This window comes from Sinocyclocheilus grahami, unplaced genomic scaffold (genome assembly GCF_001515645.1).
Source record: "Sinocyclocheilus grahami isolate Dianchi unplaced genomic scaffold, SAMN03320097.WGS_v1.1 scaffold699.1, whole genome shotgun sequence".
NCBI lineage: Eukaryota > Metazoa > Chordata > Actinopteri > Cypriniformes > Cyprinidae > Sinocyclocheilus > Sinocyclocheilus grahami.
In genome coordinates this window covers 212441-226374 of record NW_015505878.1, presented here as the reverse complement: position 1 = coordinate 226374, position 13934 = coordinate 212441, and positions in this window count along the sequence as shown.

Here is a 13934-nt window from a genome sequence, read left to right as displayed (position 1 = left end):
GTGTTATATTTTATATATATATATAACGTTCTATTTTACATTGTTATATATTATTTTATATTGTAATTAACCAAAACAATTTTAATAGTTTTATTTGAAAATAGCACCGTGTGGGATAAGTAGCTTCATGTACTTATCATATTTTTGATTTTTAGTTAATTATTTGTAGGTTGTTTTTTTGTTTTGTTTTAGTAATTGTAATACTTCGACTTATTTTGTTTCTAATTTTCATTTTATATATATATATATATGTGTTATTTTCAATATATATATATATTGTAATCAACCAAAATGATTTTAATAGTTTCAGTTAACAACAATCCAACAGTACATGCAGTATACTTCATATATACATATATTCCACTCATAATAGAGTTAAGATGTTGAATTTCTCCAGAGCTGAACATCAAGCTTCACTTTAATGTTGCGTTAGTGGTGTTTGGAGTGAATGTGCTGTTATCTAGTCGAGTGAGTGAGACGTTTGACAGGAGATTTCACACCACCCACTACAGCAGGCTTTCATCCTCCTCTGAGATCCTGCAATGATGGAACAGCATGTGAAAAGCAGGTCTATAGGACAAGATTCGCCGGAGGCCACATCGCTGGGTGTCATGGCAACAGGATGATAACATAACATGATGTTGTTATCTTTGTTTATGGTAAATTGGGTTTTTGTATAGAAGAAGAAGCTATAGGCCTATGGTGTGTGCAGACACTTTGCATTCTCTCAAACACTCTCTAATGTCGCAGTTGTTTCTCCCACACAGCAAAGACATGAAATTGTGTCTCCTCAACAATGTCTCAAACTCAGTCTCAAACATGTCTAATCAAATTCACATCACCTGAGTTGCTAGATTGTAAAGACAAACATTTGTTTTCTTTAGATGTGCATATATGTATGTGTGTATATATATATATATATTATGGCAGGATGGAGGCAAGGACACAGGAGATGGTTGTGTGTGTTTGTATGTGTCTGATGGAGAGAGAACGGCAGTGTATTCAATAACAGCAGAAAATGAAAGATTCACACATACAAGACCTTATGAGAAGATTCATCTTCCTCAAAGAAAAACACACTGACTTAAACTGTAAGTTCTCTAGTAAGACTTTCAAAGGATAAATGTCCTATTCAATAAAGACTTGATGTATGACTGGGTGTGTGTGTGTGTGTGAAGCCTTAATGTTCTTGTCAGAATTCGCTCCACAATTTTTAAAATGTCATTTATGTGGCCCATCAATATGCTGGAAATAATAGTGTATTTCTTTAGGGGTTGTAAAGAAATGTTCCATTGAATTTGCAACAAATGTCTTTCCAAAACGAATTATACCCGCAACACATAGGACCTTTTCCCCCTTTTATTATTTAGTGTTGCATGAGAAACATCATTGAGCGACTTTAAGAGGAACTTGAAACATTTTCAAGCATATTCACATATCAAAAAACAGAACTTATTCTTGCACAATGTCTCAATCCTATAGGATAAAAAAGAAAAGAACAATACAAAAATCAATCCATCCATCCGTCAATCATTTACTGTAGGCCTACCTGAAATATATCGTATCTTCTGAAAAAAGTAGACTTTTATTATGATTTATTCTTATCTTCTGCCTTGTTTTTGTTAAAAAATAATAATAACATCCTTAATGCATAGACTTGCTACAATCAATATTTACTTTAGAAAAACAAATCATTCTAGAAAGTGTAGAAACCTTACAAGAAAAAAAAGACAAATATCTTTACATTCATATTTACAGAAGGTGCATACATCAGCTACATCTCAGTATTTGGATAAAATTGCGTTGGTGAAAATAAGTGCTTGAAAACCGTTGAATCATCCGGGTACATCTATCCCTTGCAGCCTCGTTTTCATTGCACGAAAAATTAAACATGGCGTCTACTCTGCCTTCGATGTAAATCCATAGAAAACTTAATTCATTTTGAATTAAAATTATGTCTGGACTAACAATTGCTATAGAGGTCATGTTAAAAGGAATTTATATTTAAAAAACCCTATTTGTTGTTATATGTAAACACAAACTAAGACCAGGGGCCTCATTTATAAAACGTAGAGTGATTTTAACGTAGAGTGTGCGTGCGCAAAAATCCACGGCAACGTTCATATTTATAAAAACGGTCTTTGATGGGGGCTGTGTCCGAAATCGCCCCCTATACCCTCATTCACTATTCTCTACATTAGGTCACTAATTCAGTTCACTAGAAGGAGTGAATGAAAACGAGTAGTGAATTCGGACACTGAGTGCACCGGAAGGAATGCCGCTTTAGCATAGTTTGTGCTTGCTGTTTATTAATCATTTGAAACTAGCAAACTAGCAGCTCCAGTAGTAAGATTAAAGGATTTATCTCGAACTCTGTCACGGAAATTATGTATAAACCCTAATCAAACAATTTAATAATCAATTTACAATGAATTTATACCCGTGTTGTACATTATGCTGTACGCCGCCATGGATGAGCGCTTTGTAAAAATGAACGGATTGATTATTCAACTGCGGGTGCCATCTTCTGGCGAGGTGCGGGAATTCATTCGGCGCGTGACTCTCACGGTGCATTATGGGCCGTAATATCTAGCCGTTGAGCGTGCACCAGTTGTACACTCGTTTTTGCAGTGCATTGTGGGATTGAATGAGTGCACTCGAGAACATCCACTATGGTTTCGGACACCACTAAAAATGGCTGTTCCCTCAAATAGTGCCCTATTTAAGGGTATAGGGGGCGATTTCGGACACAGCCGTGGAAAAGAGCTTAGCGCCACGTCCGGGTCTGAGCAGACGTACGCACAGTTCATTGCAATTTATAGATTTCACATCTAAAAGAGAGGCGTACGCACAGTTCGTTCTATGAATCAGACGTAGGCACTTTGAGAAATGATTGTAAAATCTCATTTAGGATTCTTTCTACGCAGTATTTTATAAATGAGGCCCCAGGCCCGTAACCAGCTATGAGGCCACCGAGGTCCAGACCTCAGTAAATTTTTAGGGTATAGGGGGCGATTTCGGACACAGCCGTGGAAAAGAGCTTAGCGCCACGTCCGGGTCTGAGCAGACGTACGCACAGTTCATTGCAATTTATAGATTTCACATCTAAAAGAGAGGCGTACGCACAGTTCGTTCTATGAATCAGACGTACGCACTTTGAGAAATGATTGTAAAATCTAATTTAGGATTCTTTCTACGCAGTATTTTATAAATGAGGCCCCAGGCCCGTAACCAGCTATGAGGCCACCGAGGCCCAGACCTCGGTACATTTTTCATGTTCAAAAATAAAATTTGTTCTTTGAATTACTAATTTAATGCTAAACTCCTCATATGAATACCTGCATTGCATGTATAATTCAATTTAGACAGTTTACAAGAATGTTTAGCGTCCCTGTTATGAAAATGATCGCTGCAAGACGCTGGCGGAGTGAACGAGGCTTGAGAGAGTTGTTGTGAGTGAGGGCGCGGGCGCAGCCTCCGTGTTGCCAGATCCAGCTATTATATATTATGTTTTTGGACTTGTCTTTTCCACTTAATTTAACACTTTAGAAAATAAATAAAGTAGTAAGTTCCAGTTTAGAGTCAGCTAATATCTTTATCTTATTTGCAAAAGATTGGAAATAATTTCTTCTTTTTTTTGTGATTGTTTTAGTATCAATATCTGGCAACACTGCATCGCCGGCACTTAAACTGAAAGCAATCAAAAAAGCCCATGGACAGGTTTTTGCTAACAGGATATGACAATCGGTACGGGAAAAGCAAAAATTATCACAATATTATCTGTCATAAACGTTATCAACGCTGTCAAAAACAGTAGCATTTAACACTAGTACACTCTAAAAAATGCTGGGTTGTTTCAACCCAATGTTGGGTCAAATATGGACTAACCCAACTGTTGTAACCAAAATTGAACCCAACAGTTGGGTTAGTCCATATTTGACCCAACATTGGGTTGAAACAACCCAGCATTTTTTAGAGTGTACACACAGATCTGTAGAACAAGTAGGTTACAGAATGAAATGAAATACACAAACACTAGCCATGAAGAAGTCTATGCTATGTCATTCAGTATAGTTACATTTTCACAAATCATGCTATAAACTTTCATAAGAGCAATAGACAAAGTTATTGTAGTTATGTATTATTGCAATGAACAACTGATAAAATTATCCACCCTTAAATATAGTAAAGTATTAACAAATTTTGATGCAATAAATAAGGTATGATTTAAAAATAATCATCCCTCCAAAACAGAGAATACATCTTTCACAAACATCTACATGTCTGTCTCCTTTAAAGTGTTTATAGTGTGAATATAATACACACTATAATTCTAACAAACATCTACATGTCTGTCTCCTTTAAAGTGTTTATAGTGTGTATATAATGAGTATTTGTAGGGCTTATTATAACACAATTCTTTAACACCAACCCCCCAATTATATTATATTATATTATATTATTTCTGTTTACTTGATGGTTAAACCATTTTTTTTTAAACAGTTACACAATAATTACATTTTGAAGAACTTGGTTTCAGTATAGTTACATTTTCACAAATCATGCTATAAACTTTCATAAGAGCAATAGACAAAGTTATTGTAGTTATGTATTATTGCAATGAACAACTGATAAAATTATCCACCCTTAAATATAGTAAAGTATTAACAAATTTTGATGCAATAAATAAGGTATGATTTAAAAATAATCATCCCTCCAAAACAGAGAATACATCTTTCACAAACATCTACATGTCTGTCTCCTTTAAAGTGTTTATAGTGTGAATATAATACACACTATAATTCTAGTATTTGTAGGGGTTATTATAACACAATTCTTTAACACCAACCCCCCAATTATATTATATTATATTATATTATTTCTGTTTACTTGATGGTTAAACCATTTTTTTTTAAAACAGTTACACAATAATTACATTTTGAAGAACTTGGTTTTAACTCTCATGTGTTCTGGTCATTTTGACACAGAGAGGATTTTCTTTTCCCCTAAAAAAACTAATTAATGTTATCGCTGGTATTAGGCCTCATTGATCTGAGCTTATGCACCTAATTTTTTTTATGAATATTGCCAAAATTATCCATGAATTATGCTTTTTATATATATATAAAAATTGAGGAGGTCATTGAGTTTCAGTTCATCTGACATTCGGTCAGTTCCAAAATGAAATACAAAACCTGTGCTAATTGAAAGAAAACAAGTTGATAAAAAGATTGAATCCAAGATGTTGAGACATTTTCAAGCAATTTTCATAAGGCTGGACATTTCTTGACTGGGAACACTATTTAGGTAAAGGATTTTCAGCACGGCACAAGGGTTAAACTATAGATTTGTGACTAAACACAGCATAAAATGGTTATTTGAGGGGTTAAAAAAGCTCTTCAGAACTTTGTGCCACACTGGCTTTAGAATTGTGTTGTTTTTCAGAAACAAGCAGCTGGAAACATCTGGAAACACCTTCCCATGATTCATCATTTAAGCACCAGTGAATTCTCCGCAGCGCTCTTTAAAAGACATTATTTGCACTAACGAGGGCCAAAATATCCCGCTGATTCTGCTGGTGTGGTGAGACATCCATCACTTTCTAATGCTTCATTAGAAGCGGAGTGTTATTGGTCAAGCTAATTATGACCATTACCTCCGAAACACACTGGAGGAGTTTAAAGTTTCCACCAACCAAATATTGTTCATGCTGACATCACAAATATGATGTGATTTTTTTTATGTGCAAATAAACAAATACCCAGATTTTAAGTTGATGTTTATGCCATGTAAAACTCACTATCATGGCGTTCAGGGCCATAAAAAGAAAACGAAAAATCAGAAATGGCATCTTTTCTATAGCTTAGTTGTTTCTTCTAGACATAAAATGACAGCAAATGGAGAATTTTGTTGAGGTTCCCTGCTTCTCAGATGCTTCTCCTGAGTAAAATATCACATTACTTATTTCGAATCCAATTATTTTGTTAATTTTGAGGAATTCTATGAGAAATAACTGAGACAAAGTTCAACATTTCAAACTGATAACTCAATTAGGCCTATGTCTTCAAAGCTGTGAAAGAACAACCTCTAAAAACCCAAATAAATCCTTATGAAGTGCACATTTTTGAGGAGTGCTGATCTAGGATCATAATTTGGGCGAAGCCATCTGAAGCTGGTGGTGGGTGGGGGTGAAGAAAGCTGTGAAGTCAAGGCTTTCAAAGGCTCTCCATGCTGAGAGTCACTCTGTCGGGAGGCTCTTGGATGAGAGGTTTCAATCCTGCTCCTGAAGATCCATCTTCCTGCAGCGTTTATCTCCAGTTCTGCTCCAAACACACCTGTCTGTGATTTGTAAGTGAACTCAAAGACATTGGTGAATTGGTTCAGCTGTATTTGATAAGAACTGGAACTAGAGCTAGAAGATTAGGAGTTTCCACCTTCCTTTTTTGAAAAGTGTGAAAAAAATCAATGGATTAAAATTGGTGTGGTCCCCTGCTGATAGATATTGTAGCTGCATCATTTACCATCCATTCTGTTTGGGTTGTTGCCAGGGTGTTGCTAGGCAGCTACTATATTTTGGATGGTTAGTTTTGTTATTTGAATGCTTAGGTGTTGTGAGTTATTGTACACTCTAAAAAATGCTGGGTTGTTTCAACCCAACTTTGGGTCAAATATGGACTAACCCAACTTTTGGGTTAAAAATTGAATGTAAGAATTTAACCCAGCTGTTGGGTTAGTCCATATTTGACCCAAAGTTGGGTTAAAACAACCCAGCATTTTTTAGAGTGTAAGCATGTTGCTATGTGGTTGCCAGGGTCTTGCTATGTAGTTACTAGGATGATTTGGATGGTTGCCAGGGTGTTGCTATGCAGTTGTGTATATGTTCTGAGTGGGCACTGTGGAGGTTGTTCTGAGGTGCTGCTATGTAGTTACTAATGCATGTTGCATTTCTGTGCTGTTGCTAAGATGTTTTGGGTTGTTGCAGTTTTGGATGATGACTGGTGTGTTGCTATGTGTTTGCTAGGGTGTTCTGGGTTGTTGCCAGGGTGTTGCTATACTGTTACTAGGATATTTTGGTTGGTTGCCAGGGTGTTATGTTTGGTTACTAGAGGATGCATGCATGTTGTATTTCTGTGCTGTTACTAGGATTTTTTGGATGGTTGCCTGGGTGTTGTTATACAGTTGTCTAGAAGTTACTAAGGTACTTTGAAGTCCCATGTTCTTTTTAGTGGTTGCTAAAGTGTTGCTATGTGCTTGCTAAAGATGTTCTGAGTTTTTTTAACACATTGTTATGAGGTTGCTTGAGTATTCTGAGTTGCTAAGGTTCCAGCACATTAACACAATTTATTAAGCTGCATTACATACATGCATTTTCTATTTCTATTTGGATATTTTTCTTTTGCAGTAATGCCATACTCAGATAACTGGCTCAAAAAAAGCCCTTCTTTTTTTTCTTTAACAGTCAAACACCTGCAAACTTATTGGTTGGCATAAAGTCGCAGATATGAGCTCATTAACATGTGACCCCCCATATGTATCAAGACCTATTCAGAACATTTAAACTGTGCTTGTAAGCAGAGGTTAATCAATCATAATAGGTAGTCTATTTCTCTTAAATGTGCAGCAGCAAAAACAGCATGTTTAAGGCCTGTAAAGAGGGTGGAAAATGGTAGTAATAAACTAAGTTATGACCATTTTTGGTAACAGAAACCTTGACTAACATTATAAGTGGGGGGGAAGCCACTACCACCCTCTGTGAACTCTGCATCAGACCTAGTGATGCTTACACACCTCATTCTCCTCTGGATCGTCTGTTTTCCACACACACACACACACACACTTTGATCGCCATCTGGAGATACAATCTACAAACGATTCTGCAGAGCTTGTGTTTTCTCAATCCTCAGATTTCTCATGCATATCAGACTGATGCAGTGTCCTATTTCATAAAGGAGACAGTAGCTTTAAATGATTTATTATTGCCTATGTTTGGAATATCATACTACTACACTCATCCTATTTCTGCAGTATATACTGTAGTATGCATTTTATGCATAGTATGGATTTTTTAGGATGCATAGAATGAATGATCTTCTGTATCTGCGGAAATGTGCACTGAAATGCCTTAGTGTAGTGCACTATAATGATTACTAGTCTGAAATGATCAGTATGTACTTTCCTTCCAGATAGTCCTGTTCTCCCAAACACACCCACGTACATTACACACACTTTACATAATACCCACGAGCCCCTGTGTTCTGGGAAGCTGTGGAGGACGAGGGCTGAAGATGTCTTTGAAGGACATACATACCATTAGAAATCAGACCATAACACAGATAGGAAATGATTAACTAGATTTGGACTTTTTTTGTTTTGAAGAAAATGTCAGTGGTGTTCATGCACCACTTGCTAAGGTGTTGCTGAATTATTATTTTTTGAATGTTGCATGCTAGATGCTAGGATGGGGGTTTTATTGGTTGTTAGCATGTTGTTATGTGGCTGCTAAGTTTTTAAAGTGATACACAGTGCAACTTTTTGGGCAATGCTGCAATGGGCAACCAGGTGAGACACAGGGCCCATGAGTCTCCAGATAGAAATTTGTTGCCCATTCTTAATGGGAAAGTGCCCAAGCAACATTGCTCAATAAAGTTTCCCGGCAACATTGCTCAGAGAAAATGCCCTGTGTATGTATCATCACCTTTAGGTTTTCTTGTTGCAGCCAGGGTGTTGCTATCCAGCTACTAAGGTGTTTTGGGTGGTTGCCAGGAAGTGTTGTTGATAGGGTGTGGTGGATTGCTATTGTTGCTATGCAGTTATTAGGATGTTTAGGTGGTTTGCCAGGGTTGGTATATTTGGTTGCTAGGGGGTTGCTAACATGTAGTTTCATTTCTCTGCTGTTGCTAGGATGTGCTCTGGGTTGTTGCTATGCAGTTACTAGGATGTACTAGGTATTGCTATGCAGTTTTTTTCCCCGATGTTCTTATTGCCAGGGTGTTGCTATGTGGTTGCTTAGGTGTTCTGAGTTGTTGTGGATGTTGCTTTGTAGATCCCAGGGTGTTGCTATGCAGTTACTAAGATGTTGTTAGCATTTTGCTAAGCAATGATCGCTGTGGTGCTCTGGGTTGTTGCTAGGGTGTTGCTAAGTGGTTTCTAAAGTTGAACTCTGATCAACACCTAGAGAGGACATGTACAGCCATGAATGTCAACGGAGATCAGGACAACTAGATGAGCCCCAGAGACAGATCCCCAGTGAAGACCTTGTCTCCTATACGGCCACAAGACCACAGGAACCAGTTGAGTCCTCTGCACAATATGACTTTGCTGCAGCCTGGAATTGAACTGCTGGTTCGTCTGGTCAGAGGAGAACTGGCCCCCCGACTGAGTCTGGTTTCTCCCAAGGTTTTTTCTCCATTCTGTCACCGATGGAGTTTTGGTTCCTTGCCGCTGTCGCCTCTGGCTTGCTTAGTTGGGGACACTTAATTTCCAGGGTTACGTCGACTTGATTACACAGAGACTATTTAAACTGAACTGAGCTGGATGATGACATCACTGAATTCAATAATGAACTGCCTTTAACTGAAAATTTTGTGTTTACTATTGTCATTTTGCATTATTGACACACTAATTTTCTCATTAATGCTGTACAGTTGCTTTGACAGTCTGTATTGTTAAAATCGCTATATAAAAAATGTGACTTGACTGAAATCCTATGTTCTTCATAAGGTGTTGCTAAGGTGTTCTTGTAAGGTGTTTTTAGCATGTTTAGCATGTGGCTTGAGTATTTTGAATGGCTGCTGGGTGTTTTGTGAAATTGCAAAGGTTGTATAAGGTCCGTAGCATTACATATAAATTGTTTTGTGTGCATGTTTTTTTTTTAAGTCAACTGTACATACAGTGATTTTTTTCACTAACCTATATTCAACTGCAGAGGCATGACGGGTAGTTTACTCTACAGAACGCATGTCTCTTTCCTTTCCAACTTCTATTTCCACTCTGCTTTGGTCGCTCTCCAAACTACCCCAGAGGGACTCGACTGCTGCCAAAATGCAGAGTGCTATTTCCACATCTCCATCCCACACCACAAAGGGTCGTGGGAGACCCCGCTTTCCCCGTCTGTCAGTTGATGTGGCCTGGCTCAGAAATATCTCACTCACCATTACAGCTCCTATCTCCAGAGAGTGTATCTATTTTCTATCAATCACACACAGATCTATAGCAAGCGATCTGTGAAATTGATTAAAAACTGTAGGTTGTTTAATGAGAATAAATATAAGATGCACTACAGCAAACACTCTTTTAACAAATCACGTTTTAAAATATAACCTAGATACTCTAATTCAATTCAGTTCAAGTTTATTTGTATAGCACTTTTCACAATACAAACCGTTGCAAAGCAACTTTACAGAAAATTAAGTTTCTACAATATATTTAGTATCTTAGTACTTATCAGTGGTGACTGTCAGTTAATGTACATATGAAGAAATGTACGGAAAAATCAATTAAAGACGTAATCAAACAGACGATGAACACTATTAACAGCAATTATTATATGATGCAATCAAACCTATAGCAAAATGTGGTAGTTCTGTATGTTGTTTCAGGGTTGGCATCATCTGAGGTCCTCTGAGGGGTTGGCATCATCTCTTCTCAGGTGTTCTGGATCCAGACTGAAGCTTGTGTAAATCCTAGTTACCACGGGAGTCCAATTGCCACCAGAGGTAACCCTTCCATTATATTGACACTCACACTACACAGACTGTTTCACGTTACCTTGGACTACATTTCCCATCTGCCATTTCACTAATCACACGCTCACCTGAAACCAATCGCACACACTATATTACTCTGACTCACTTCCTCTTCCCTGCCGAGTGTTGTTAGCTTTGTGCTGTCTAGCGTAGCTACTCTACGGAGCCTCTTCCCTTGCCCAGTTCTAGTCCTAGTCTTGATTTTGTTTTGCCTTGCCTGATTACCCCTTTTTGCCTAGCTCTCTGGATATTGTTTGCCGATCGCAGACCAACTCTTGCCTTTGGATTACTCTTCGTCTTGCCTATTTTATTACTGTTTGCTGTGTATCGACCCATGCCTGTTTCTGACCATGTTAATGAATAAAGCTCTGCAGATGAATCCGCACGCTTCCTCTGTTTACTCCGTAACAGCTAGTTAGGTACGCAGGAGCTATACCATTAAGGACCTTATAGGTAAGTAATAATATTTTGTAACTGATACGGAACTTAATAGGTAGCCAGAGCAGAGACTGTAAAATCGGGGTAATATGATCATATTTTCTTGACCTGGTAAGGACTCTAGCCGCTGCATTTTGGACTACCTGTAGCTTGTTTATTGAAGATGCAGGACAACCACCTAGCAGTGCATTACAATAGTCCAGTCTAGAGGTCATGAATGCATGAACTAGCTTTTCTGCATCAGAAATGGGTAACATGTTTCTAAGATGGAAGAATGCTGTTTTGGTAACATGGGAAATATGATTTTCAAAAGACAAGTTGCTATCTAATATTACATCCACCCTAACAACTGCCTATGCACAAACAACCATTTGAAACCTAGCAACTCCCTAGCAACCATTCAGAACATGTAATGATGAGTTTTGCATTGGCAAGCACCACTCATATTCCCTTCAGAAAATGAAATCTAGTTGTAGTTTGTTTTTCTTGTGTTTGCAATGGCTCAAAGTGACTGTAATGGAAGCATGCAGACACTACACTTTCCACAAGTCCAATGCATTGCTTCACAGGCTGTGAGCTTGAAAATAAAAGCTGTTGACAAAATGAAGCCATAAAAATATGAATAAAAAAAATAAGAGAACATAAACATTTATGGTGTAGCATTAATTTACTTGTGCTCAAGGGTAAACAAAAGTTGTGGCACTTCAACAGTTTCTGTGTGAGTCAGGGTTGATTGATGATCCATAAATATGCTAAAATATAAAACTGTGTTGCCTAACTTTTTTAAGCAAAGCGTTTGACAAAAAGAAGCTTGACATACTAAAACAATAGATGCAGTGTTGAAAATGAAGACAGACAGTATTTTGTCTAAGACTTAAAAAACGGTGGAGTTAGTGAAATGAAAAGATCCTGAAGCATTTGAGAACAGATAAGACTTTCTTTGACATTTTGTTTTTTAATGTAATGACATTCAGTGTGACTGAAGCGAACAAATAGTTATTGCAGTTACGGCTCATGTCTGGAGATTCATAGAGTTTCTCTCGCGCCCTCTTGTGGCCAATTAAAGGTAATTTTATTTATTTTAAAATGTGGCCTTTTTATTTCTTCAGCACGGTGTCATTTTCAGCTTGGCGAACTTCAGAATACAAATTTCCGTAATGCAATCACATTGCACAGGGATGCATAAATATGATAAAATATATTTTAGCACATGCACCCGAAACCTCAATATAAAACTTAGAAATTAGAAATGTATTGAATATTGATACATCAATCAAATTTCAGCACTTTGGATAGCTTTGCTATGTTTGAATGTGCTATATAAATAAAATTTACTTACTATACATTGAACATGTCTAATCTATATTTATGTCATGTTCTGGTCATAATTTCATATGTTCAGCAAGGTGCTTACCTTTTATTTAAATAAGAGATGTAATAAACATTTCCATTTTAGTACTACTTGATATAACATATGTTTGATGATTTTACCTATCTGCTGTGAACATAGTATCAAAGATATGAATGACTGATATATTTAAGCAGAATGGCACATACAAATGAGAAAGATCATGCATTGAAATTTCACATTTGTGAAATGGCCATATGCAAATTGTTCTGCATCTTTCAGTACAATGCATTTTTTCATATTTTCAAACAATAAAAAATATGCTCCAAAATAAAGGTTATTCAAGTCATAAACAGAGGAGCTGAGCAGCAGCAAAGACAAACACGCACACACTTACTATTTATGACAGGATACACATCAATTGTTCAAACAAATCTTCTTCAACAATTAGTAAGCAATCATCAAAGAAAAAGCTGGTTGATCAATGGGAGTAAGACTCTCCTCTTTGCACCAAACATAACAATATTAAATTTAATTGAGAAAAAAACTGAACTATATATATTCACTTGCAGAATGTGTGGCTTGTACGGCCCCTCATATACAGTATATATATATATATACATACATGCATGCATACATACACATACATTCATATATACATGTATATACATACAGTCATGGCCAAAAGTTTGGGCAGTGACATAAATAAATTTTAATTAATTAATTTATGCATTTAGCAGACGCTTTTATCCAAAGCGACTTACAGTGCATTCAGGCTATAAATTTGTTACCAGTATGAATAATGTTATTGCACAATATAAATGTTGTGTTTTGCAAAGTTTTCTGCTTAAGCTGTTATGGTGTTCATTCACATTGTTTCTAGATTATTGTGTAGAGTGATCAGATGCATTTAAAATAATTTCTAAAAGCTTTATTGGCCAAAAAATGAACTTTTGATCCTGACACAAAATGACCAGCCAACATTAATTGACTAATCATATCAGCAGCACATGTGAAAGTGTGAATGAGTCCTAGTCAGGTTAATCACTATCATACTAATGAGACTGTAAGAGCAGACTGATTGCTATAAAAGGAGGGAAGAAGCACTTCCAATCATTGTGTTCTTGTTAGCAATGATTACCTCCAAAGAAACACGTGCAGCCATCATCGCTTTGCATCAACATGGCCTCACATGCAAGGAAATTGCTACAAGAATATTGCACCTGAAAGAAGCATTTACCGGATCACCAAGAACTTCAAGGAGAGAGGTTCGACTGCAGTGAAGAAGTCTTCAGGTTGTCCCAGAGTGTCCAGCAAGCACCATGACCGTCTCCTCCTGAGGAGTCAGCTACAGAATCATGTCAGCAGCAGTGCAGAGCTTGCTCAGGAATGGCAGCAGGTTG